This window comes from Psittacula echo (assembly GCF_963264785.1).
Source record: "Psittacula echo genome assembly, chromosome: 9".
Classification (NCBI taxonomy): domain Eukaryota; kingdom Metazoa; phylum Chordata; class Aves; order Psittaciformes; family Psittacidae; genus Psittacula; species Psittacula echo.
In genome coordinates, this window is record NC_137745.1 from 241,467 (window position 1) to 269,463 (window position 27,997).

General features: G+C 38.7%; 1 pseudogene across 1 annotated transcript in view; it reads left to right on the forward strand.

Annotated features, from left to right (window-relative positions):
- LOC308225067 (protein CFAP20DC-like) overlaps positions 1-27,997 on the forward strand; it is a 65,064-nt pseudogene that overhangs the window by 26,001 nt on the left and 11,066 nt on the right. The window contains exons 11-14 of the transcript in view: positions 3,783-4,113; positions 7,602-8,011; positions 12,312-12,515; positions 20,042-20,103. The product of the transcript in view is annotated as a protein CFAP20DC-like (transcript). The remainder of the gene's footprint in view (positions 1-3,782; positions 4,114-7,601; positions 8,012-12,311; positions 12,516-20,041; positions 20,104-27,997) is intronic.

The window sequence follows — 27,997 nt, forward strand, 5'->3', positions numbered from 1 at the left end:
TTGCTATTTTACTGCTTGTGTTTATGAGAATGAAAACTGTTGTAACCTCATAAACCCCAGGATTGATGTTCTAGTCAGAAAACTCCCAACAACTGATCTTGCCTCATAGTCAACAAGCCGCAAGCCTTGTTCAGTGGTGATGACTTAGCCAAAAGCATAGTCCTGCCACTTAGAATCATAGAATGAGCTAGGTTGGAAAAGACCTGTAAGATCATCAAGTCCAACTTCTGACAAAGTGCTAATAATGTACATACACCTATGACAAGTCAGTGGCACAAAACCACATTACCCAAGCAAAATCAAGCCTATGTGCTCTCTGGCTCCCCACCTACACTGTGGTCAAAACAAGTTCTGTCAGCAAGAACTGTGAGTAAAAATTTCATGGGGATAGTGGAGCTTTCATAAGTGATTACCTTAGAGATTAGTTACTGCTAACCTGTGATTAAGGTTCTGATTACCTTAGAGGTTAGTCCCTGCTATTCATGATAGTATCTTTTAGATTTATTACAGACCTCAGTTCAGCATGTCTTCTGTAGCAGGTGTGCAGTACCTTTACCAAGGTAAATTGTTTTAAAGCAAGGGATAAAATAAAATGAGTGAGCATTGTTTATAGTTTGTCAGTCTTATTTAGGCACTACTGAAACCCTCATTAAAATGTTAGGCTGTAATTAGAAGCTTTAGCATAAGTCTGACTGTGTAGAAGAACTAATTAGATGCTTAGGTGATTGTTCTTGCATTTATCTTGTTTGCTGCAGTATTGTGATTATGTAGTAGTCTGCATATTTTGCTAAGATACTCCAAATCATTCATTACAATTGATATGGAAACACTGAGTTAAAAAGAAAATCCAATATAGTTTGTGGTAGAGAGAAAATAGGATTTGGTTTGGTCTAAAACTCCTCACGTCTTTCATTTGAAGGCTATTAACAGAATGCTACACTGACTACAGGCTGCAGAAGTTGTTGAACTTCATAGCATAAAATACCATCTTAAAGCCTTACAGACTTTTCTGTATTCTCCTGCATATTTCATCAAGTACTGTGGTATACAAACTAATACTTGCATTTAACTTCCCACTAACACAAGGATGTTTCTTGGAAACATCTCTGGAAACAAGTGCTCTTTACAGAGGTTAGTCTAAACATCCTGAATATTCAGGCTAAATATTATGCAGACACTAAAACTTTTAAAGTACTTCTTTATATTTCTGTAGTGCATTAGATCTGAGTAGAGACATTACTTCTACTCACAATGGGAAGTAAAGTGATGTGTACGAAGTTTTTGGATGTCTGGGGCAGAACCAGTAGAAAGAGGCAGGAGTTTAGGCATCTAACTGCTTCCTCTTCTCTGAACACCTGACAAAAACTGTTACTTAAGATTTTTTCTTTTATATTTTGACACTTCGTTCAAAATTGACTTAAAATCTCAAAACTCAAGTGGTTTGACACCTTTTTTTTTGCCTCAGAATTCATTACAAAATTTTATCTCTAATGACCTCTGCAAATTAAACAGCAACAACTGCATTAGAAGGAATTCTAAAATGAGAATGGAAAGGTGAAGCAGTTGGAGAAGCTGGTTGTTATTAGGTCAGTAGGCCATAATAAATATGAAGCCATTCCTCCCTACTCATATATGGTCCTTTGTGCATAAAAATCAGCAGGTTCTCATGAAGTGCATGTATATATAAAGGGCTCATTACAGTGGTCTGAGCTATTAGTGCATATTTGAAAACTGCAAATACAGCGTGATACATGTCAAAACTATTTTCATGATGGTGGAAAAGGCCTTCTGAATAATAAAGGAGTATATGTTATACATCTTGGTCTTCTTCAAGCCACTGCCATTGAAACCTGGCAAAATCTGTCTGGATTAAACTGGAAGGGTGGGTGCCAGACTGTTCAGAAGATCGCAGAGTGCTGAGATAGGAAAAACATTTTAGCAAAGTAAATTTTGAAGACATTTTTTGTTTTGAAGAATGCAGCAAGGTGAAAATTTTAATATAGATGTTTTGAAAAAAAAAATAATTTAAAACATTGTAGATTTAGTATCCAAAACATAATTCCAATTGCCTGACTAACAATCTTAAGTGGTCAAAGACAGGACAATTCTGCTCTACTATCCTCCTTTGAAAAACTTCTAGCTATTGATCAGACGAGAAGGTCATTTGGCTTATACAAATGAAAGTTGGTTCTTAAAAGTTTTGAATGTCTTAAAAGCACTCATGTCTTTGAGGCTCTTGAAAAAACTAGACCGACACATTCCTAAAATAAATGACATAGCTTACATATTTGTCTTTCATGTCTTTCTTAATTAAAAGCAAAGTGAGATTTCTATATACTTTGTGAAATAGACTTTTTTTCTGTTCAGTAGACAATGATCTACTAGATTGTTTTAAAGCAGCATGATTATCTAACATAAAAAGAGTTTACCTGAAAAGGCTTGAGGCTTTTGCCTCTAGGTGGTCTTCATCTACACACTGAAGTCTCTTCTGGAACATGTAGGTGTAAGCTATCAATGTGTCAAGTCCCCACTTTTCACTGATTCCTAGTACAAACCACTGTTTAAAATATTGGAGTTTGGCAGCTTTACTAGCTATCTTTAGTAAACCGGAAAAATCACAGCAACTCAGTGAGAAAACAACTGTTTCTCCTAGCATCTCCCTCATCTTTCTTTTGCCTTCATTTACGGTGGCTGAGACTTTCTTTTTTTCCCCTCAAAGCACCTCAATCTGCCTGAAGTGATAATTCTCTCTAACAAAACTAAAAAGACTAGAATTCCATAATAAACTTACTGTCTTCTGTGACCGCAAGGATTTTATTAGTGCAGTGCTACTTTATAATTATGGTTTTAGTATTTTTTTATTGAGACTTTTTTTTTTTTTACCGTTGGTGGTAACTTTGTTTTATGGAGCCAGAAAGTTTCAAGACCTAGTGAATAATTCACACCACACTGCCTTTAATGGAGATAAGGGAGTATTACATACTTGAGCAATTCTCCTTTTCTCAGATGCAATTTGAAATTGGTTTTAATCAATCAAATTGACATTTTTTTCTATACGATCATTCCAAACAGTAATATGTAAGTTAACAATAAGAGTATAAAAATGGCCTTTTCATGTTTATCTGGGGCACTCAATCTTTAAATCCATTTCTGTAGTTTATTGTTGGTTTAAAATTGGCAGATGATTACTGCCTGTATTCAGGGCAACTTAGTGAAACAGAGATCTTCACTCATTTTTCATGTCATACTATTTTTCATCAGAGCTATAGTTTGAAATTAAGATTTAAACCATGGGTTCTGGACATTAAAAAAAGCGTAGAATTTCAGTAATAAAGAAGCAGCAGATTTTAATACTAACTTTCCACCAACTTCGTGTGATTTCTTTTTAAATGTCAACCACAAAAAAGTCTAAAGAAAAAGATCAATAGCCAAATTTAATAAAATTATGTTTCCCTAGAGTGAAATTCATTTGCACAGTTTCAAATCTTAACAGTTAAATAGTTTCAGATTTGCAAATCATAGGTTTGCACGTCGTATATCAGAGCCTGTGGATTTTTTGAACTGTGATCTGGAAATATTCCCATTTAATCTTGCCTCACCTAGAAAGCAGCCTGATCTTTTTCGTTGCATCCTTCTCACTCTTCCAACTGTATAAATCTGTTAAGCAGAATTTGTCTGTATTAGAAAAACTTCTTTTGCTGTACAACTCCCAGGGAAAATGAGTGATCAGGGTAACATGCAACTTACATATTTGGCATTAAAATAAGCATTTTACATTTCAGATGAATGGGTGTTTCAAAAAGTCTCACTGAGAGTGTTCAGTTGGATAGGAGCGAGCAGTTTGTAGCTGCTGAAGATTCAGCCTGCTGTAATGTAACCGTGCCAAAGAATGCCTCAGTTGAACATCACAGCAATGAAACAGGTGATCACCAAGTGAATAATAAAGAGACTTTCACATTTTCATCAAGACCTTGATCAGCTCCTCATGGGAATTCTCCAGATATGTCACCAGAATGTGGCATTTTCCATTTGGATTTGAAGCAAGATATTAACAGAGTACATGGGAAAACCCAGATTGAAGATAATGTTCAAGGAACTGAGGGCAATGAAGAGGTAGGCTACTTTGTACATGTAATTATTGATAAAGTAGTCTTCATTGTAAAACTCCTAAGATGAGATTCTGTCTTCAGGCAGGCAATATAGAGGATAAATCATCTTTTCCCCATAAATCCATGGGTAGATTTGTCTTTGTCAGGTTGCTGTGCCTAACTGGAATCAGCAGTGAAAATCATAAAATGGTTTGGGTTGGAAGGGACTGTAAAGCACATCTAGCTCCAGCCCCTTGCCACAAGCAGGGCCACCTTCCACTAGATCAGGTTGCTCAAAGCCCCCTCCAACATGACCTTGAGCACTGCAAGGGATGGGGCAGCCACAACTTGTTGGGGCAACTTTTTCCCTCTGTAACATGTAGACAAAAGAAACTTAAACCTGTCAGCCCCTGTGCCAACAGAGATGTGAGTATCATGCATGTTTACAACAAAAAAGATTTTGGGAAAACCTGCATCAAGGTCCTTTCCAACCCTAACTGTTCTATGATTCTATGATCATAGACTTGAGCAAGATGTAAGTCTGTTACGGTTGAGCAAGAGTGTGGTAAAAAAGGCTTTGTTGTGCCTTTTAAAACTGCAAGCTCTGACTGTTTTGCCCACCAATATTGTCCAAAGTGAGTTAAGAAATTTCAGCTTTGTAATAACAGTTGATGATTGGTATTTCTGCTTTATGTCCTGTCTGAGCTGTGTCAGCATCACCAACTTCAGTTCTTTTGCAATGTGGAAATCTTTCAGCAATAAAATTAATGAAAGAAAAGAAATACTTCTTTAGCAAATGTATTACCTGATTCTATATAGAAATTCACCAAGCTGTCAATGCACTGAATAGTTGTGTTGTGTCATTATGGTAACTGCTAAAACGGTTTCTACCTTTATGAACGGTCTATTTAATTTTGAATTGTGAAATCTGTTCCTTAGCATTCTACTCTGTTGCTTACAGCTGAGAAATAAAATGCAGCTGAGTTTCATATTAGCAAGATGGACTGAACTGCTCTATATTCTGCATCTCTGAGAACCCAAAACGCTGATGTTAATTGTAAGAAACACAAATTTTCTCCTCTTCTGTAGTTGTGGAAGGTTTACCATTATTTATGGCAGTGTATTATTTATTAACTTAAACCCATAAGACTTTATCTCAAGCAAAGTTCTAGAATTTCAGAATTAAGTCAGTTTTAGTTAAGCTGGTAGTTCATGAGCAGTACTATATGGGATACCATTCTAAAAGTGTAGAACTGTTTGGATTTCAAAGAACTTTTTTGTTAAATCTGTAGAAAAGTCAGTATTATCTACAAAAATATTTATTTAACTGCAAAATATAAGAGACAAGTTCAATTTCAGGATGAATTTCAAATATGTAAGCATTGATTCTCTTTGTTGCATATACTGTGAGCCATAAGGTACACAGAATATCTGTGCTAGAACTATATGGTTTGTGTAACTTTAGCTTTTTGGGGAGGGAATGTTTCAGGCTGCAAACTGAAAACAGCATTTATAAATTACCCTTTCTGGTTACTAATTAGTAACTGAAATAGTTCAATGCTGTTATTCAGTTATCAGAGTCAAATAATCAGTTTAAGATAAAAATTGCTTCTCCTGGAACTATTCATCATCAAGTGACTTATCTTGTAATTCTAGGCATGCCTAAGCTTTCATCTCAAACTTCTGTCAGGGACTTTGTATAGGTAAACTTGTCATGGCAGCATTTATGGATTCTGCCCAACCCAGCGCAAACCCAAGAATTCTTGCTAATAAAGGCTGTGACTGTGGCAGGTGTGACCACATGTCACATAGTGCTATCAAAAATGTGTTTTACACTTAACAGGCAAGCTCATCAGAGAAGCCTTCAATGAAGAAACTGAGAATTTTTCTCTCCTTATACAATTCAAAGAATAAAGAAATAAGATTAAGATAATGTGCCAAAGACAAAGGCTGATAGATAACTTCACTCTGATACCTTAGGATTAAAGCTCAGTGTACACAAGGGCTATATCCCATCTGCTCCTAGTAGGTGGCCCTCTAGAGTTGTTAGAATGATCTTAAAATTACAACCCAGCAAAAGCAATCAGTTTTATGTATCCAGAACCGCCCATCTGCATCTTTCAAGGAATACATCACATAATAGAAGTGTTCATTCCTCAGGAAAATGAGTCTCATCTTCAGTTTACATATGCTGTGCTACAGTTAATCAAGCAAACTTTATTGATGTTTCTGGCACCATTTCATGATTTAGTATTTAACAAATTATTCTAGAGCCTAAATAAATATGAATGGTGGAAGAGACATGGAAAGGTTGGAGGGATTTAAGCTTTAGATAAATCAGAGTTGTCCATTTATCTCTAATGTGTGTGTGTGGAAAAATGCAGTTTTTTCTTTAGTAATATTCCATCTTCAGTTAGCCTAAGTTCATATGGGTTTCCAGCACAGATTTTAAGATAACTTATGGCAAATAAGAATCCATGGAAAAGAGGGAAATATAGATTTGTGTTTCAAGGCAATTACTAAGTGAGGGACTAAAACTTCCAAAACATTTATCATTAATAAAATTGAGGGATTATTTTCTTGAATGTGCATTTTATTCGGTGGACTCCACTCTTGGACTCACTGAAATCAGTATCTTAGATGTAAATACTTGGATCACTTTAATTTGCAGTAGGACTGCACCTTGGCTGTGGGAGGCATAATGAATATGATATTTCAGTGTCTTATTGAATCTGGTAATACATACTGCCTTATATCCACTATGGTGGCATATGGCAGATGACCAGCATGATGAAATGAAGATGAGGCCTCTCTGATCCTTTCTTCTTTGAGAATTAGAATCCTGAGGCAAATGCTAGATGTATCTCCCCATTATTTTTTTTACATGTGTTTGTTCTTGATGTTTATTGTTGAGATGTGGTATGAGTGAACATCATACGTTTGATTCATGGCATATTTTGCAGAGACATTGTTTCAAGCATGAATATAAGGTTAATAAATTAATCTCCAAAACTCTTAAATGATACTCAAATGATGCTGAATGTGATATTCCAGTATTATCACTGGCGAGCAAAGTGATCTCAGCATGAGTTATTCCTTCTACATTTAAGTTGAAAATGTGACATGAAAATTTGGAATATTAATAATTCAGTGGAAAGATGTAATTGTTGTGGAGTTTTTGCTTTAGGTTTACAGTTGTAATCAATTTTATTGAAGTAATGATTGTCGTGTAACACTCAGGCTTGGGAGGTTAACAGCATTCTAAATTTGGGCTGACACTTTGAAAAGTGTAATCTTGTCTCTCTCTCCTCTTCCTACTTTTCATTACTTGATGTAAGATGTTTGTGCTGTACTCAATGTAGTTGCCAGGAAGAGCAGCTGGTTTTCAGAATCCTTGCAGATTGAGAATTAAGCAGCAAAGATTAAAGAGCCATTTTCAGCTTTTAAGGTTATGTAAAACTGTATTGTGTGATAACGATAAGGAATCATTCTTGCTTTGTTTCCTAAATTTAGGATGAGAACAGTGAATTCATCCAGAGAACAGAGAACCTTGAGTTCAGTCACAGCAGACCAGAAACATCTGATTCAGCAGTCAAGAGACCCCTTTAAAGAGGATGTCATGGAGAAATGAATACTGGAAGAATTAGGGACACAGGAAACATAACCTCGAAGAGACTATCTTACCAAGACCATGGAGTTCCACTGTGAGCAAAACAGATTCTGTTAGCTCTCGGAAAAGCCTAAAGCCTACTCTTTCTCTGTCTCCAGCCAGAAATAAATCTGCATTCTTTAAAGAATTTCCAAATGGATCTGAGAAAAATGAAAGCTATGAAAGAGTTTCTGGTCAATTAAAAAGATCTGTCAGTAAAAAATCTCTGAAGAAGATCTCAAGAGAAAATTCATGTCTGACAACACAGAGTTTTGTAAGTGATTTTTACTTTGAAATTAAGTTACTAGATTGTATAGAAAGCTATATTAGATATACTTATTTGCACCAACTGGGAAATAATATGTGTTTCATACAGATATGTTCTGGTTTCATCATAACAGGATTTACTGAGCTCAGTCTATTGAAAGTTGATTTTATAGTTTTTTGAGGCACACAAAATAGTACTCCAAATAGAAATCACAGAGTTTTAAAGATAAAAAGAAGTGTCATTGAGCAGCTCACATTTTGGAAATATGTGAGTTTCAGTGTAAAAGATTACAAAGGAAAATTGACAGACTTTGAATTGCTAGATTAACAAAGGACCATAGAAAAAGCGTTAATGTAGATACTTCATCGTCTCTCTGCAGCAGCCCTGAAAAATAATAAATTATGTTACTGAGGGCCAGCAGTAAGGCTGTGTCATAGGCTAAATTCCCAGGATACTAAAGAAATTGTTGCATTCATCAAAGTGTTGTTTTATTCTTGTTTTTCTTCCTTTGTGGAGTCTCCTTATGGAAACATGCAGTAATTCAAAGAACAAGTATGAAGTTAATTCTTCTCTTTTCAGCTTATAATGATGTATTTTGAATCAGGAACTGGAGCTTAAGAATCAAGTGTATTCTGTAAATCACAAATGAGATAGTATGTTTCTGTTCCATGTTTTGGATAGAATTCTTTTGGGCTTAGAATTAGTGCAGATTTGTATCTTACAACACGTGACCTCTTCTCTAAATGTGTTAGGAGTAGATTAGATTTATTCCTGAGCATCTGAGTGAAACAGGCCAAACTTCTTCCTCAGGCTTCAGGGATCATTTTTCAGACATCCGCTAGTACCCTGTGAGACCAAAGACTCCACAGCTGGCGTCTTCTTTCCAGCAGGGCTCAGTTGCTGACAGGGAAAGTAAAAACAAACAGCAAGGAGAAAGCAAGCACCCAGTGTTACTTCGCCAACATGCCCTGCAGGCTGCCTTCCAGCAGCCCATATAGAAGCAAATCCTTCAGTGAAAAGTGTTGTCTTTGTGGTGAGGAACCGGTGGTGGATTTTTTTTCCATAGATGTGTGTAGCTGGTTTTTGTACCTGTATGGCCTTTGGCTGTGAAAGTGAATTTCAGAGTTTAACTACTGTGTGGGGGAAAAAATACTTATCTCCTTTTATTTGTTTTGAATGCACTGGCTCATTCCTGGTGCTTTCTCATTCTTGTCTTTGTTACAAGAAACAATGAATAATCTTTTTTAATTACTGTTCTTACCTCTGCCACTTATTATTTGATGGCTGTGTATCCTATACCCCTACAACTGTCTCTTCTACAAGTCAAGGAGTTTTATGGTATTTAGTCCCAGGATTGCTGTTCTGTAAACTTTTTTGTCATTTTACCCAAGGATGTTCAATCTTGCAACTGCATGATCATTGATATGAGTGGGTTTTGAACCAGGTACCACTGCTGGGACTACAAGAATAGATGCCTTATCCCTGGGAATGCTCAAGGCTAGGTTGGACAGGGCTTGGAACAGCCTGCTGTAGTGGAAGGTGTCCCTGCCTGTGGCAGAGGTTGGAACTGGATGAGCTTTAAGGTCCCTTCCAACTCAAACCATTGTAAGAGTCTCTTCTTTGTGGCTCTATGAAACAGTTACATATGTTCTTGGGAAAATTTAATTAATTGTTATTAAGAAAGTTGTCAGGTTTAAGATTTATAAAATAAGCTGTTTGCATGTGTCTTTCTTCTGACCTCATACGTATGCAAAGTGTTTTTGCTGGAGCACTTCTGCAGGAAGAAACTGATATTCTAGGGCCTGTAAGTTTCAGGAAAAGAAGTGCTGACATATATTGTTAACTACAGTGAGAGAACACTGGAGACTTTTTTTGTTGGCTGTGGGAATGTAACAATTTTATTTCCATTTTGAAACAGTGCTCATTGTTTTAAGAACAATTTATGAAAGGATGGTTTTGTATGAAAGGGTATTAGAGTTTATGGAGAAGTAGACTTTTCTAATCTGCTTATATGAAGGACTGGTAAAGAAAAAAATGCTTAACCAAATCTTCCTGGAGTCAATTTGCTAACTACTTAATACACTTTTGAGGACCTGTTTGCTTGCAATGTTTTATTCATGTTTATTAATAGAGTTCTCTATTATTAAGTTCAAATATTTTCAATTAAGAAAGAAGTGCAGCCCTCTGGGTAATATTGCAAGCATGCAGATAGCTGGCGATTAAAGTTTTCTGCACATGTAACTACACTCAAACAATCCTGAATAAATTGTTTGAACCTAGAAGAATGCAAATGTCATTATATCTGAAAAGAAATCCTTTAAACAGGTTTTGTCAATCTAGCGAAAGTTTTAAGTGTTTAATGAAAATACTTTATCAGAACAGGAGGATATGCAGAAAGAGAAGGTAAGCTTTTAATTACTAAATGAAATATGAATTTTAGACAAATTTATGAGTATTGCAAAATTACTTCTTACATCAGAAGTTTCTCCTAAATTATAGAGTGAACTTCAAATTCTATTTTCAAATGTTCTCTTTGAAAATTGGCTGAGACAGTACAAAATTTGTGAAGAGGCTGTTCTGCAGTGGGCATCTTAAGCTGCAAAATAAATAGTCCAAACTATTTCTCCTTTCTTACAAAGAGTTTATTGTACATGATGTTTAGCACAGAAAATTGATATGACATCTGTTCTCCTTTCTGAGTATGATGTTTCTAGAGTGAGACCATAACATGTAAAGAAAACAGGACTGCAACTTGGAATAAGCTTGGGGAGGGAGGAACAAATGTTTTGAATTCTTTTGTAAAATTTCCGAAAATCTATAGAATCATAGAATAGTTAGGGTTGGAAAGGACCTTAAGATCATCTAGTTCCAACCCACCTGCCATGGGAGGCATCTTTCTTCATAGCTGTAAAAGAAAAGACAAGCAGGCTTGGGCAATGTTTTTTCTTTATTGAAAAGAGAAGGAGAAAAAAATGTTATTTCAATGCTTAGTGATTTTATTCTGCATAGCACTGATTCATGCCGCCATTTTAGTGCTGCATGCCAATTGCTTCATATATTAGGCAAGAAAGATAAGCTGAAGCTTCTCTTGTAATAATCGAATAAATGCAGGAGGCACCTATATAAGAAAATTAACAGGACATCAGCATCTTTAGTAAGATCAGTAAAAGTTATAGCAGCTGTAGATCTGGTAGAATACTAATACAGCAAAGCAGACTTTCCAGTGTAACATAGCAAGCTTCATATGAGGTGAACAAATAACTAATAGTAACTTGCATTCAGTAAGGGTCTAGGGAAAACATACTGTATTATTTTAGAATTAAAAATGGTAGTAGTAATGTATTCAGGAATGAAGCCTGGACCTCAAAAGCTACAGGTGCAAAAGGGGTGGCAGCTGTGCTAACAGCTTCTGTCATCATCTTATACCTTGTACAAAGTGGCAGACTACATATATCTGTGCCAAAAAGTAGCCTCTGAGTTTTTGAGGGTTTTTTTCTAGTGAAAGTGAGCGCTTTGCATGTGAAATACTAAGCAATGTATGTAAAAATCTGGGATATATAGATGCCTTATTGCACTGGTTCCTTAAAATAAGAAGAATCAGTGTCCAGTGTCTAACATCTGTGGACTGTATACATCATACCTCTGGGGAGCTGAATAATTGAGCCTATATAATATTTTATTAATCACTCACACATATCCATGAGTGGTTTGAAAAGCAAATGTCCTGTTTGTGTGGTACCATAACCTGAAGGTATTAAATGTTGCTGTACTGTTTATCTTAGAGTAACTAATTTTAAAGTTTAAACACTAGCAAGTTACCAAAATAACTTTTAAAATTTAGTGCTGACATGTGTTGCTTTCCAGAGAAATTTTATGCTGTACTTGACAAATAACTAAATATTATGTTGCTGGTATTTATGGTACTATGATAACTGTGTGATTGGGTTTATTTCAAGATTTGCATTTGATGCTTAAGCATAGCTGCTGGATTTTTGAACTTCTGGAAGCCTGCTTTTATCTTCTGTTTTTAATTGCAGTGGAACAGCAACTTCACCAAACACTCAGGATTCAAACTGTAGTCCATAACAGTGTTCGTGTTCTTTCTTCTTTAATTACATCTAAATATGTTTGATCTCCATAGCTGAGCAGGAATCTGTTAACTAATCTTTTCTCGTAAACATGTTTTTCTTTTAGTATTGTAGCTTCTAGAAGATTCCCCACAAGATTCTCCAATGTATTTCTTTTATTGCTATATTCTGTTCCATGAGCCTGTCTATATTGTTGACTACTCCATTTTATTTCACAGGAGTACGACTGGAAAAACTACCAGTCAAACAGATTCAGTTCCTCTGAACTACAGATGCTGGCTAGCATGAAGAGACAGCAAAGTGAAGAATCAGGGGATACTAGGATCTCCCATGGGCTGAGTGCATCACAAATTAATAACTGCAGTGTTAGCCTAAGTACAAGCAGTGACGATACAACAGCCTGGAACTCTTGTTTCCCGCCTGTAAGTCTAACACCACAGTATTTTCTCTATATAGTTTCTGCAATTCTGAGACTCAAGGATCTTGAATATTAAAACGTGTTTGAGTAGCTTTGAAATTCAAGATACCATTACCAAATGTTTTTAGAACTTAGTAAGTAAAACCTGCAACCAAAACACATGCACTTCCAGCAAGTCCTTTAGTACCACCATGGACAAAGAGCAAATCTATTACATGTATTCCTTTCTAGAATCCTGAATAATCATGTAGGCTGTACAGCTTGTAAAGTAGTGGCTGACAACCTGCAGGTGTGTGGTATAGTACCTAAAAATATTTCCAAAATGAATGCAGCCCAGATATACCGGTCAGCAACTACATTACAGTGTGAGTAATGGAAAATAATGCCTTCTAACAATGATAAAGTCTTATTAGTGAAAAGATAACTGTTGAAAGTACTGAAGGAGGAGAACAGCAGCAAAAAGCTGCAGTATTTCTGAGCTTTTAGTATGTGATCCTTCCGTATTTCACACCTTGTATCCTTATTTGTCCTGGTACAAAATGGTACAAAATCACACAAGCTGCACTATGTGACAGAGTATTGTTATAAGAAGCAGAATATTTGTTACAGTCCACTGAAGAGTATTGAATGTATGAAATCACAGAGTAACATTTCAGCAGCTATATAAAGGTGCTTGCAGGAGCTGCTGTAAAACTAGATAACCTCATACTCTATTTATGTCTCAGCAACATAGTTGTTATTTTACTATAGGTGAAACAATAATAAACAATGACTGTGGCTTAAATAAAGCACACAACACAACTCTCAGAGGAAGATCCAATGTTAGAAGACTAAACACTGCTGTGGTGCCCCAATATAAACTGTTGCAGAGTAATTGCTCTAAAGTGTTAGGTGGAAATTACCTCCAGGGATCTACAGGGACCAAATAGAAGCCTGTATAGCAGCTGTCTTCCATAGTGAATGATCAACACAGCATAGGAACTTTATGGTACACTGGTAAATGAAGGTGTCAAATGAGGTATATTGCTAAGTAAGTAAGTGTACAACTAAGAACTTGGTGTACAGAGTAATGTTTTGCAGGATATCAAAGAAAGATTAGTTGATTTGAACTATTTGAGATATGTCAACATTACATATTCAGTTATAGTTTCGTTATTTCCAGTGTGTTTTCTTAGTACTTACTAATAGACTCCAACATGGTATGAATCTGCAAGACTGGACAAACGGAATTCAAATAGAGAATAGCAGTCTCATTAATTTTTGAGTGGTTTAATCATAAGGAAATTGATAAAAATATTTAGACATGTGAGGTTTGGTTAATACGAATTACATTACTAAACCAAAATGAACTTTTAAGGTGAAATGTACTGCTGCAGTATTCAGTGAAGCATAATGTGATTGCAAAGACAATTCTTTGGTCTTGCTGTCTTGGTCAGGTTCTGTGGCTTCAGACTAATAGCATCAGTCTAAAAAAGAGCTTAGATATAATAATTTAGTAATTTAATTTGTAATTTAATATAGCTGTATTTTTTCATAGTAGTCCTTTGTGGCCATCTCTCTGTACGTAAATCAAGTGTAAAAGGCAACATATTTGTCTTTGAGAAGTTTTTCAAATTTCATTCAGTTGACTGAAGTGTTGGTGTGTCTTATACATGCAGCCTCGTCAGGTTTCTCGTCTGTAGTTTGCAAGGTTGGCACTGAGGTTTTATGATGTAATGTAGAACCTCCTTTCCAGGAAGAGATCATTTAGAAAGCAAACCTAATCTTTCTCAGATAAGAACCAACTACTTAGTCCCTTGCTACAACAAAGGTTGCTGAAATTCAGCTTCTGCAGCCCTTCCTACCTCACTTTATGCAAAGGGACTCCCTGTACCAGCACAATGTTGGTTAGTCCACAGTACCTGTTGTGATTCACTTCATATTTTCCTTTCTGAGACAGCTGCCGTTGGCATCAGCTATTCATAGCTGTGATACGGGTTTTTGGACTATGCACCTGTGTGCTTAACAGTCCTTGATTTAACTCTGTTCCAGTAGTTGGAAAACAGCAGAATATTCACGTGAGGGTGATAATTAATTTTCTAGACCATTAGTATCTAAGAAGGTTATAAACAGTTTTTCTTAGGGAAGGCAATTATTTAATCATGCCAAGTTGTTCTAACACAGAAGCTCTAGAAGAGCAGCTGAGAAATTTTTGGTATGTTGGTGTTAAATTTCAGTATATTTTATGCTTACAACATTTCAGAAGACTTTGAGAATAGTGATAGCGATGCCAGTATTCAAATGAAAGGTAAAGCTTAGAATAAAAAGAGATTAAGTTTTATGTCACTGATCTTTAGTACAACTGTCACTTGATTCAAGAGAATTTGCAAATGATCTAGCCTTCCAAAATCAGATGTACAAACTGCAAAAAAGTGTATATATATAATACATATCTAGCCATCTTCCAGGTGCATAGGCAAATGATTTTAGCAGTGCAGTATATAGAATAGAAATAGAAATATTCCTCGTATTGTAATTTGAGAAATTAAGGACAGCTTGAAATTCTTGTCATGATTAAACTTTCATGCTTACATATGTTTCCAGGTTGTATCTTTCTGATTATTTAAACCAGTAGTATCTACTGCTTTCTCTTATGTCCTTCAAAGATAAGTAAGGATATTTTTATTCAAAATTTTCATTCATTTTATATTTTTGTCTCTTAGTGGAATCTATGGCAACAGCACCACCAGAAGGCAGCTTTTTGTCTATCATGTTGAAATACCTGTGAAGTTTTGCAAGGCAGGGCAGGATATAATCATGTTAGATAGTGACCTCATGTATAAAAGTAATATTTTACATATATAAAATACATTTTTAGTGAATTCATTTTTTCATCAGTTGGCATTGCTACTCTGATTTCCAGATTTATTGAAAATTCTCATGTTTCTGAGTCTAGTGAGTCTGACGAGTCTAAGAAACCCTTCTGAATGTAAAGACACATAGATCAATCATATTGCTTAGTTGCAGTTAGAACATACGTCCTTAAACAACTATAAAACAGATATACTGAAACTGGATTTTTCATGCTATAAGAACTGAATATAGGCTGCTAGGAGAGCTGAATATAGGCTGTCAGGAGAAGTGTAAGCTGTTTAGCAGCTAGTGTAAACTGTGTCAGCCAAAAAGGAATAAACCAGCTTTGAATATTATACATTACCCAGCAGAGCTGTAAGTTATAAATATGAGAAACTTTTATTTTAAAATGGATTTACTTCAAAGAATAATTGTAAATCCTTGTAAAATGGGGGGAGGAAGAGAAGAGCACATTTCCAAATCAATAATATCTGTGTAGAACTAAGTATTTGTAAAGACTTTGAGTGTGTCTTACCTGAATATTTTCTAAAAGCTGGAAGTGTATGAAATTCCATGTTAGCTTTTCAACAATATGCAAGACAGAGTTCTGTATACTGCAGAGTACAATGTGAAGTTTATACCTGCAAATATGCACATTAACCAAGATAATTTGCCAAGCTGATGAAATATTTCTGCTTAGATGCCTTGTTTTATTCTAGAGATCCAATAAGACCTTCCTGTCCTTTCAGGGTACTGGCCTATTCAGCTTCTTGGATAGCTGTTTCCAAACTTCAGAGACTACCTCAGATGAACAAGAACCATTCTGGAGATCATATATAACAGCTTTCAGGATATCTTATTACATTTGGTCCCTGATTCTCAGCCAGAAATCATAGAATCATAGAATAGTTAGGGTTGGAAAGGACCTTAAGATCATCTAGTTCCAAACCCCCTGCCATGGGCAGGGACACCCCACACTAAACCATGCTACTCAATGCTTCATCCAACCTGGCCTTGAACACCGCCAAGGATGGAGCATTCACAACCTCCCTGAGCAACCCATTCCAGTGCCTCACCACCCTCACAGTAAAGAATTTCTTCCTTAGATCCAATCTAAACTTCCCCTGTTTAAGTTTGAACCCGTTACCCCTTGTCCTGTCACTACAGTCCCTGATGAAGAGTCCATCCCCAGCATCCTTGTAGCCCGCTTCAGATACTGGAAGGCTGCTATGAGGTCTCCACGCAGCCTTCTCTTCTCCAGGCTGAACAGCCCCAACTTTCTCAGCCTGTCTCCGTACGGGAGGTGCTCCAGTCCCCTGATCATCCTCGTGGCCTCCTCTGGACTTGTTCCAACAGTTCCATGTCCTTTTGATGTTGAGGACCCCAGAACTGCACACAATACTCCAAGTGAGGCCTCACGAGATCAGAGTAGAGGGGCAGGATCACCTCCTTCAACCTGCTGGTCATGCTCCTTTAGATGCAGCCCAGCATATGGTTGGATTTCTGGGCTGCGAGCGCACACTGCAGCCGGCTCATGTTCATTTTCCCATCGACCAACACCCCCAAGTCCTTCTCTGCAGGGCTGCTCTGAATCTCTTCTCTGCCCAACCTGTAGCTGTGCCTGGGATTGCTCTGACCCAGGTGTAGGACCTTGCACTTGGCATGGTTAAACTTCATGAGGTTGGCATCAGCCGACCTCACAAGCATGTCGAGGTCCCTCTGGATGGCATCCCTTCCCTCCGGCGTATCAACCGAACCACACAGCTTGGTGTCATCGGCAAACTTGCTGAGGGCGCACTCAATCCCACTGTCCATGTCAGCGACAAAGATGTTGAACAAGACCGGTCCCAACACCTATCCCTGAGGGACACCACTCGTTACCGGTCTCCAGCCGGACATCAAGCCATTGACCACAACTCTTTGCGTGCGGCCAGCCAGCCAGTTCTTTATCCACCGAGTGGTCCACCCATCAAATTGATGTCTCTCCAATTTAGAGACGTCATGTGGGACAGTGTCAAACGCTTTGCACAAGTCCAGATAGATGACGTCAACTGCTCTACCCCTGTCCATCAGTTTCGTAGCCCCATCATAGAAGGCCACCAAATTGGTCAGGCAGGATTTCCCCTTAGTGAAGCCATGCTGGCTGTCACCAACCACCTCCTTGTTGTTTTTCATGTGCCTTAGCATGCCTTCCAGGAGAATCTGCTCCAAGAGTTTGCCAGGCACAGAGGTGAGACTGACTGGTCTGTAATTCCCCGGGTCATCCATTTTCCCCTTCTTGAAAATGGGGGTTATATTTCCCTTTTTCCAGTCATCGGGAACTTCACCTGACTGCCATGATTTTTCAAATACGATGGCCAGTGGCTTAGCAACTTCATTCACCAGCTCCTTCAGGACCCACAAATGGATTTCGTCAGGTCCCATGGACTTGTGTACGTTTAGGTTTTTAAGAGTGCCTCGAACCAGATCCTCTGCTACAGTGGGCCTAGGGTCTTCATTCTCACAGTCCCTGCGTCCGCCTTCCAAGACTTGGGTGGCGCAGTCAGAGCCTTTGCCAGTGAAGACTGAGGCAAAGAAGTCATTAAGAATCTCAGCCTTCTCCAAATCCTGGATAGCCAGTTCTCCTGATAGCTTCCGAAAGGGGCCTACGTTGTCCCTAGTCTGTCTTTTATTCGCTACATGCAATAAATGCAAAAGAGAAAGAAGATTCTCATAGATTGCTCACTGATACATCCTAGAAGCTTGCAGTGGTATAATGCTGCATTAGCAGACTGCAGCATACATTCACTACTAAGACCTGTCTTTTGAGTAAGGAGTACTCACAGAAAAGAAAGATTACTTGTTCTCCAAGCAGCTTGCTAAATATAAATTCAGTCATATAATCCTTGACCTGCAAAACATTTGAAAGTGTTCTTCCAGGTTCATATCTAATTTGTGGAAGGTTTTCTGGTTTCCTTTATAATGGTTCAGAAAAGCAAGCCACTTCACACAGAAATGGTTTGGGAGAACTGAAGTCTGACAGACAAGAGGAGTGATATTTAAACCCAGAATTATTCCTGCAGTTTGACGACCCCTGGAGGGATCTGTTCACATCATGTCAAACTGCAAAACTGAGGCAGACCTCCTTACTATGAAATGAGACTAGAAGTTATTTAGACAGATATTCTGGTTCACAGACTGACTAATTCACTTTCTGTTTCATTCTCAGTCTTCCACTAGCCATCATTTGGGAATTGCACTACCCACCACCAGGCAGTGACTCATGTAATTCATCCTGTACATACATTTTAGAACATCCCTTCCACTTCCTGAAACCATGAGAAGATACTCATTTTTATACAGCTTTCTGTAGAAAAAGGCAATTGCTTTCATAGTGCTTAGTGTTTATTTTTAGCATTTCATGTACTAAATTGCACGAGTCTTAATGTATGCTTGTATTTTCACTTCTTTCGCACTTCACTAATTTGTTTAGAGCTGCTTTTGAGGTGTGTGACAATGGCAGGGGGGTCTCTTCTGGAAGCACTACAAATATACTGAGAGAAAATGCATTTCTGAATGTTAGAATTCTTGAATTTTTGTACCAGTCCATGAATATTGATCTTTCTTCCAAATATCTTTTTAATGCCATAAACCAAAGGTAGTTTGAAACCTTTGGTGTGGGGAGTGAAGGTGATAAGATTTGCATGAAAAACAGTTTGGGAGTGAGCACTGAGGCCCTGGTGCTTGACAAGCCCTGGGGCAATGAGTTGGGGCATGGAAGGCCAGAGAAGGTCAAAAAACAAGCCTTGGGGGGATGGGCCAGGATGTAGTTGTGGCCGGAGGTTGTGAGAGGATCTGCAGCATTGTGATTGGACTATTTACCTGGAGAGTTTTACAGGGGCCAATGAGATTGAACGTGGCATGCTTGTGCAGGTTTGGAAAGTACTAAACAGGGGGATAAAAAGGGCTTGATTTTAGTAAAGTTGGATTTGAGTCTCGATTTGGATTTGAGTCGCCTCATCAACTTGAGTCCGTATCATGAAATGCCACACTTTGGGGCACATTCTTAACAATGAATAGGTAACATTTGAAGACTGTAGAAAATTGTCATCTTTTGTATGAATATTCATACAGTCCGCATTATCTATTCATAAATAGCTGAATCCAGGTATCAAGTTGGCAGCGCCATAGGGGATCATATCTGCTTCAGCAAACTCCATTTGGGATTGCTTAGATTACTGTTACTGGTACTTCTGAGGAGAGAGGAGCCATGCCTGCCAGCCCTATTAGCTCTGCCTCAGTGTTGTCTCATCTTAAGAATGGTTGGTTCTGCACAGATCCTACTAAGAGCTCCTGCACAGTGCTTTCTATACACATACAGTCCAGATTTTCCTATCAGACAAGACTTCACTACCCTCCCTCTCTGAAGCTTCCTGACTCAGCCCCAACACTCACAGACAGTAGGGAAATGACCATGTGGTCAACTCTTTAATTCATGTTTATTCCAGCCAGGTAAGAATCATCTGTTAAGTTGTACTTTTGCACGGTTAGAATCTGAATATCCATTTTTAATTTCACAGGTAAGGAAAAAGGCTGTAAAATTCTAATATCAGAAGCTGCAAATGTGTATGCTCATAAAAGATCTCTTACATACTTCTAAATATACTGAAAAAATATTTGCAGAGTCATTTTCACACTATTATTTTTTGTTTTCCATAGCCCACCAGTCAGGAGCATCACTATCAGAAAGAAATGAGCCCACTTTCTCACTCCAACCCACGGTAAGATTCCATTTATAGCCTGGGCAGTAAGGATTCAGTTAGAGTGTCCTGAATATTAAATGTGACATTCTTTGATTTAATCTTAAATCACTTTAAGAGGGCTTTACTATTGCTCGTTTCAGTCACTGTATTCATTATGTCTGTGTTGTCCTGGAATGCAGAACTGAATTCTGCATGTTTTGAATGTACCACTATGTATTTAATGTAACTGACACAAGCCTTGTTCCTACAACTGCTTTGGTGCGTGATTCAGCAAATCTTCCTCATCTGACATACATAAACTCTCATCTGTTTCTTTCTCCCTTACTCCCTCTCTGCTTTGAAGGCTTAGAAATAGAATTCTCTATGTAACTGTAGGTGTCAGGGAATCCATTTGTTACGGAAGATTTTAACGTTACTTATTTAGACAGGGGTTTTTTTAATAGATAGCCCAGTCAGGAGAGGGTGTTACAACACTGTGGGATAGCTCAAATTGATCCTGTGTACAGCATATTTTGGCTGTCAGGTTTTTAGCTTGTTCTGTTTTGTTTGGAATCAGCAAGAAAATCCCTGTGACTTTAATATAAGGCAAAATGAAAATAAGGGGAGAGGGTGGCTAGGGAGAAATAACCAAATTGAGGTGATCAAAATTAATTGTCCACTTCCAGATGAAAACCTATGTCGTAGTTTAAACCCAGTCAGCCATAAATCAGCCACGCAGTCTCTCACTCCCCCCCTTCTTTCCCTCCCCCCACTCCCTCAGGGATGGGGAGGAGAATCAAATAGAATGTAACTCCCATGGGTTGAGATATGAACAATCCAGTAACTAAAGTATAACACAAACCACTGCTGCTACCACCAGTAATAATAATGATAAGGGAAATAACAAGGGAAGAGAATACAATACCACCCGCCGACCAATATCTAGCCCGACCCAGCAGTGAAGTAGTCCTTCCGGGTAACTCCCAGTTTACATCCTGGGCATGACGTGCTGTGGTATGGAATACCTCTTTGGCTAGTTTGGGTCAGGTGTCCTGTTTCTCCTTCCTCCCGGCTTCCCCTCCTCCCTGGCAGAGCATGAGACTCACAAAGTCCTTGGTCAGAGTGAACATTTGAGCAGTAACTAAAAACATGGGTGTTATCAGCACTGTTCCCAGGCTGAAAGTCAAAACTACAGCACTGCACCAGCTACTAAGAAGGAGAAAAAATGACTGCTACTGCTGAACCCAGGACACCATTTTGTCAATTTTTTAACAGCCTGAACAAGAGGTGTACTTATTTTTAAAAGTAGAGCGATTTCACTTGGTGATGTTCATGTCGATTTCGCTTGTCCAGGTTTTAAATGGACAACGTATGTGTGTTGAGAGGGATAGCAGCAGATGACATTTCAGATACTTCTTTAGCTTCTATCAATGGTATGAAGTGTTTTCTGACAGCACATTGCCAATCAGTTGTGGAGAATAATACACATTTTTCCTCGCACAGATGTTTTCAGTCACTTATTTCCCTTGCCATCCACGTTTTTATGGATTTAAAATGTTCTTGTTAGATTTTATTAAGTGAACACTATGAAACTTGCCATGCAAGTTCATCCAGATACATCAGTTACTGCAACGTGCAGCTATAGGCTTCCTAGTACACACAATGTATTACTGGAGTTAAAATATAATCCTGGATTCCCACCCCCTTGCACATGTAAATCAAAGTGCTTATGTTGGTCTAGAAAACCTCTCTGCCTTGGGTGCTGGTTATCAAAGGAACTATCTCTATCCTTAAGAACTGTTACAGTGGATGAAGTGAACAGAGAGACAACTATAGTCCTCAGAGTAAGGTCTCAGGTGCCTTGAGGCTGAAACTTTGGACTCTGATTCCAGAATCAGTTTCATAATTCTGATGGCATTAGAATTGGCTGTATTTTAGTGCAAACTACATCGTTTGTCTCTTTCTGCCCATATATTGGTTGAGTCAAGTTTTATTAAGTTATTTTTATGCATGTGCTAAAGCAATTTGGTGCTCAGTGCATTTTATATAAGGAAAACCAGAATAAATACCACTATCTGCAGAAATAAAGCTTTCCATCATGTCAAGTTAATGTGATCAACAATGAAAACCTGTATTTCCATGTAATGAAATTTAAAAGAGAATGGTATAAATTACAACTTAGTTCTCATGCTATTTTAGTCCAGCACACACGGTAGACTTTAATTTCTCTAGAAATCATTTGTGAGAAATGCAGGCGAAGTATTCGTAAAACACCTGACTTGTAAGTGCCTCATAAATTCAGTAGCCTTTGTGAACTGCCAGAAAAGCATTATGGGGCTGTAAATACAGAAGATGACAAAATTATGAGGTCAGTTTACATCATGATGTAAAAACTGGAGATGATGTGACTTGAATATCATTATTCACATCATTACCTTTCATTTATAATGGAAAACTGTAATGTTTCCCACAGGGGGTGTGTACCTAAGCGAGAGAGAGATTAATTAATTTTAATGGTAATTTATAAGTTGGCTCCTAAACTGTTTTCAAAGCCAATTTTAACAAGTCATGTATGAGCAAGTGGAAAATGTTTAAATCTTTGTAAGCTTGCTACAGTAGTGTAGAACAACACAGAGAATATTTCAAAAATGTATATATCCCGTGTAGATGAGTGGCTATAAATGCCATGGAATTAAGATGATTACTTGCTTATGTGCACTTACTGAAACAACAAATAGTTTGTTGTAAGGAGTGATACAGAATTTGACAGGTCTAAAGTAACTTTAAATAGTGATATATTCTGGGAAATGAAAAGACAGCAGTGTTGAAGCTATTGTCCAGCAACTGTAGCTTCTGTCCATAATAAGATAAAAGAACAAGCCAGGAAAGAAAGCACCTGTGAAGATAATAGAAATGCAGTCAGTAAAAGGACCCAGCTAGACTCATTTTCCATTGGTTCTGCTGAGGAATGGTCATAAATCTGCCATGACTATTGCTATTGCAATACAAATCATCTCCACATCACACTGCTTTACAAGGTGTAGACCAGTTAATGAAAGGAGACAGGCTGACTGCAGAGCGTACAGAGCCAGGTGAGCAAGACGATGTGCAGCGTTTCAAGCCTTAGCTATGTACTTCCCACTGACTGATGTGCTGTATGGTCCTAGCTGAACTTCAGAATTGCTCTCTTCCTATTGGAAGTTGTAATTATCTGCGTTACTTCTTCCTCCAGTGCGGGGACTGGAAATTGTGAATTCCTGCTTAGCAAGCATTTGTCCTCCTAAATAATTGTGTGTCACAGAAGTTTTGGAAGCTTGTTCAAAAGAAATGTTAAAAGAAAGTCAATATGCTAGAGGAATTTCAGCTATACTGAACAGTAAAATGTAGAGCTGCTCTCTGAAAAAGATCACTCGAGCCTAATCTCATGAATAGATTTTCTCAGCTTCCACAGATGCTTTCCAAAAAATGTATTTCTGATAAAAGCTGATTTTTCTGTCTTTGAGAGGGTTTTCTTAATACTTAGAAACCTATCTGCATAATTATTGTCTCACGAGATCCTCTCTTGGCATTCCACTTAACTCTTCTCAAGCTACCAAATGAAATGTATTCCTCTGAAGTTCTATCAGCTGTTCCCCAGCAACTACACAGGTAGGACACAAATATTTCAGCATTTCATTGACTATCCTTTCACAAGAAGTTTCTTTTACTTCAGTAATATCATACAAAATGTACACAGCCAAATTTTCAGTTAGTTTTTTCCCAGATGTTTAACTCTATTGTGGGCACAGAGCCGCATGGAAGTGTGATACAATTCAGGATGTCATTTTGCCTAGATTTGTTTTATCTATTAAAAGTGCCACCACTGTGCTGTGGTTCAAGTCATTTGTAACTCTATACTTGAGGATGTAATATAAAATTCCTTCTATCTATAATTGGCTGATACAGGCCCACAGTCTTTGACAAATGATTAATAGTCACTGTCCTCACTTCACATGGGCTTAGTACAGGCTGACTAAAGCAAGCTGCTTATCATTGTAACCTACATATGTTATATTGGACTGATCAGGATGTCATCATTCTTCTTTCCCCTAGAATCAAAGGAAAAACCCAAAATAAAACCAACCTCAAAAAAAGCTAGTATTTTATTCTTCTTCTTTTTTTTTTTTTAAGTAAAGGTCTCTCTCCAATTATGATAAATGTTAAAGATTTGAGATTTATCATCACTATAGAAAGGTTTCACTAATGTGGAGATGAAGTCTTTGAGGAGGACAGTAACTATAAACTCTTCAGAAAAAGCTGTTTTATCTTTACAAGAAAGGAGCAGTGCCCATATCCTTAATTGCTTCTTTATCAAACAGTGTGATTTTCCTTTCTATTATAATGATACGCATGCACAATAGTTCAGGTAACGTATCATGAAATGATAAATATGTTCCTCTAATTCTTTTCAGACTTTATTATTGTTAAACTTCTGGTGTATTAGTTAAATATACCAAACACCCCTTTCTATGCATCTGACTATTCCATTGATTTTTAAGAAGTAACTTATTTCTTTCACTTTGTTTAAGAGTTTCTGCCAGAGAAGTCTTGTTTTAGAACCTACTGTTGCCATGAATACTGCTATTACCATGGAACCTTAAATTTGGATAATATATCAATGATTCCAGCACAAAAACATATCCACTGCAAACCCGCAAGTATTAAAAGTATGTTCAGCTTTGAGACCACCACTGAAGTACTCTCATCCATCCCCAATGAAAACTAGACATTCCATTAGCTGCCGCATGTGGTGTTATACTGTTAAGAGATTTGGCAAAATTAAACTCCCCTATGAAATAGTGCAGTTAAGAGAAGGATGGGAGCGATAACATTTATTTGCACTGCAGCAGAACTTCCCCAGCATGCATGTTGTGAAATTCAGACACAAAAGGTCTTTGTTTCCTGTATTTCTAAGCAAAGGCGTAAATAGCAGAATAACTTAAAAGTTAAGCACATTTGAAGATTAAGTTTCGCAAACAAAGAAGCATAGTTATTTTTATGATTCATTACAAGATCAAAGTCATACAGTTCCATTACTTCTGCAAAACAGAAAATACTCCATTATGAAGTATTATAAAATGACACAACTGTTGTCAAAATACATGAACAAGAACAGTGTATCACAAAATGTACTTTGGTTTTTCATTGTATTTGTTCATCCACTTTACTCATCCACAGAATAGGTGCAATAGGTCTCCCAAGTCGTTAATCTGAATTAGTGAAGTTCTGCTGCATTTGTCAGGCTGTAATATGCATGAAAAGAGACTATGACAAAAGAAGCAAATGGCACAGGAAACATCTTGTTGGGAGGTTAATTTTTTTAATCACGATGGTGAAAATCTTAGCTGCAGGCAGGTTGTTGAGAACCAAGTAGCTAACATATAAAAGCATGTCAAAATAACCCAAAATCACTTTCCCTTGTATGGGAATCTGAGAACATGGAAACAGGGCAGCATATACCACAGTATCACACAGTATCACAGTATGTTAGAGATTGGAAAGGACCTCAAAAGATCATCTAGTCCAATCCCTGCTGGAGCAGGAACACCTAGATAAGGTTACACAGGAATGTGTCCAGGCGGGTTTTGAATGTCTCCAGAGAAGGAGACTCCACAACCTCCCTGGGCAGCCTGTTCCAGTGTTCTGTCACCCTCACTGAGAAGAAGTTTCTTCTCAAGTTTAAGTGGAACCTCTTGTGTTCCAGTTTATACCCATTACCCCTTGTCCTATCATTGTTTGCCACTGAGAAGAGCCTGGCTCCATCCTCGTGACACTCCCCCTTTATATATTTATATACACTAATAAGGTCCCCCCGCAGTCTCCTCTTCTCCAAACTATAGAGACCCAGCTCCCTCAGCCTTTCCTCATAAGGGAGATGCTCCACGCCCTTCATCATCTTTGTCGCCCTGCGCTGGACTCTCTCCAGCAGGTCCCTGTCCTTCTTGAACTGAGGGGCCCAGAACTGGACACAATATTCCAGATGCGGTCTCACCAGGGCAGAGTAGAGGGGAAGGAGGACCTCTCTCGACCTACTGACCACCCCCCTTCTAATACACCCCAGGATGCCATTGGCCTTCTTGGCCACAAGGGCACAGTGTTGGCTCATGGTCATCCTGCCATCCACTAGGACCCCCAGGTCCCTCTCCCCTACACTACTCTCTAACAGGTCGTTCCCCAACCTATACTGGAACCTGGGGTTGTTCCTGCCCAGATGCAGGACTCTACACTTTCCCTTGGTATATTTCATCAAGTTTCTCCCTGCCCAACTCTCCAGCCTGTCCAGGTCTCGCTGGATGGCAGCACAGCCTTCTGGCGTGTCAGCCACTCCTCCCAGCTTAGTGTCATCAGCAAACTTGCTGACAGTACACTCAATTCCCTCATCTAAATCATTGATGAATATATTAAATAATACTGGTCCCAGTACGGACCCTTGAGGCACTCCACTAGATACAGGCCTCCAACTAGACTCCGCCCCATAGACTACAACTCTCTGGCTTCTGTCCTTCAGCCAGTTTGCAGTCCACCTCACTACCTGATCATCCAGACCACACTTCCTCAATTTAGCTATGAGGATGCTGTGGGAGACTGTGTCAAATGCTTTGCTGAAGTCAAGGTAGACCACATCCACCGCTCTGCCATCATCCATCCACAATGTTATTTCCTCATAAAAGGCTAGGAGGTTGGTCAAGCATGACTTCCCCTTGGTAAAGCCATGTTGACTGCCCCTCATAACCCTCTTATCCTTGACATGCCTTAAGATGGCATCAAGGATAAGGTGTTCCATCACTTTCCCAGGGATGGAGGTGAGGCTGACCGGTCTGTAGTTACCCGGGTCCTCCTTCTTGCCCTTTTTGAAGACTGGAGTGACATTTGCTTTCCTCCAGTCCTCAGGCACCTCTCCCGTTTCCCAAGACTTGGTAAAGATGATGGAGAGTGGTCTAGCAATGACTTCCGCCAGTTCCCTCAGCACCCGCGGGTGCATCCCATCTGGACCCATGGATTTATGGATGTCCAGATTGCTCAACTGGTCCCTAACCCATTCCTCATCGACTAAGGCAAACTGCTCCAGTGACCTGACTTCATCTGAGGTCTCAGGAGTACAGGGCTCTTCAGGACTGCCACCGGCAGAGTAGACTGAGACAAAGAAGGCATTCAATAACTCTGCCATCTCAGTATCTTCTGTCACCAGGGCACCCATCCCGTTCACCAGTGGGCCAACCTTGCCTCTGGTGTTAGTTTTATCAGCTATGTATTTGAAAAAGCTCTTTCTGTTGTCCTTGACCCCTCTGGCCAGATTTAATTCTAAGGAGGCCTTAGCCATCCTAGCTGCCTTCCTACATCCTCTAGCAGCAGCCTTATATTCCTCCCAAGTGGCCAGCCCCTCCTTCCATGACCTATAAACTCTTCTCTTCCACTTCAGCATACCCAGCAGTTCCTTATTTAGCCACGCAGGTCTCCTGGCCCTCTTTCTTGACTTCCTACGTGTCGGGATGCTTTGCTCTTGAGCTTGGAATAAGCAATCCTTGAATGTCAACCAACTATCTTGGGCCCCTTTACCTTCAAGCAGCCTTGCCCATGGGATTTCCCCTAGCAATTGCTTGAAAAGGCCAAAGTTTGCCCTGCTGAAGTCCAGGGTTGCAATTCTACTTGCTATTGTACTGGTCCTACCACACAAGATCCTGAATTCCACCATCTCGTGGTCGCTGCAACCAAGGCAGCCCTCAACCTTTACTGCTTCGACCAGCCCCTCCTTGTTAGTGAGGATGAGATCCAGCAGCGCTCCTCTCCTAGTTGGCTCATCCACCATTTGGATGAGGAAGTTATCATCCATACACTGGAGGAACCTCCTGGACTGTGGCTGGGTTGCTGAGTAGTCCTTCCAGCAAACATCAGG